Here is a 1,199-nt window from a genome sequence, read left to right on the forward strand (position 1 = left end):
CCACCACCTCAGGAGGTTCTGCAGCGGATGCCGCCACCTCTGGAGGTTCTGCAGCAGAAGCTACCACTTCTGGAGGCACAGGAAAGGCCCTTGGAGCGGACTCGTGGACAGGAGAGGCCTCAGGAGTGCAGTGTGCAGCCCAAATGCTCAATGGCGACCGCCATTACAGGAAGGGCCGCAGAGTGTGGCATGACCTCTAAGATGGCAGGGCTTGAGAGTGCTGACTTCGCCGGGATGCCAGCAGCTCGCACCGACATCAGAGGTGGGTCCATCACACTAGCAATTAGTCCTTTCCGTCTTGGCCCAAGCATCGCGTCCGACTCAGGCGTGGCGGCCATCTTGGCCGGGGACTCAGCCGTGGCGTGAGCAGTCTCTGAAATGGCAGCCATGTCGTGACAAGACTCTGGATGATCTATTGAGACGTGACGAGACTCTAGAAGGGCAGCCATTTTGCAAAGAGACTCTTGTGTGGCAGCCATCTTGCAACGGAGCTCTTCAATGGCAGCCATGTTGTGAACAATTTGCTGAGTGACCAGCATGATGTGAGCAGGCTCTGGCTTGGCAGACATTATGTGATCAGGCTTTGAATTTGTAGGAATGATAGGAGTAAACTTTAACTTAACTGGCATAATTTGAGCAGGTCCTGGAGTAGCAGGCATGACGTGAGCAGGCTGTGGCTTGGCAAGCGTGACGTGAGAAGGCTGTGGCTTGGCAGGCATGACGTGAACAACTCCTGACATGATGGTCGGGACGTGGAAAAGGTCTGATGTGGCGGGTACTGTGGGATAGCGGCGTTCCTCCTCAGCAACCCCCACAGTAAGTGGTGAATCAGCCAAACGGAGTGCAAAGTCAATGTATTGTTCAAGAGTCCATTGAGGGGTATTGCGTGGCATTAAACTAGATACATTTTTGCTCAAACCATAGCGGAAAATGTCCTTAACGAATGTCTGATTAAAATCCACTTGGTGACAAAGTCCACAAAAGTCCTGAACATATTCCTCAATGGAGCGATTACCTTGACGGAGGCGGACAAGATGATCTGCTGGGTTCATTTTGCTGGTCGTGTATTCTGTAAAGAGTCAATCCACTGAAGGTGAGCGTAGTGAGAACCCAAGTGCAGTTTATTTACAGAGTGATCCAAACATCCAAACAATAATCCAAGACACAGACTTGACTTGACTTGACTTGACTTGACTTGA

Source organism: Sinocyclocheilus grahami, unplaced genomic scaffold (assembly GCF_001515645.1).
Source record: "Sinocyclocheilus grahami isolate Dianchi unplaced genomic scaffold, SAMN03320097.WGS_v1.1 scaffold310.1, whole genome shotgun sequence".
NCBI lineage: Eukaryota > Metazoa > Chordata > Actinopteri > Cypriniformes > Cyprinidae > Sinocyclocheilus > Sinocyclocheilus grahami.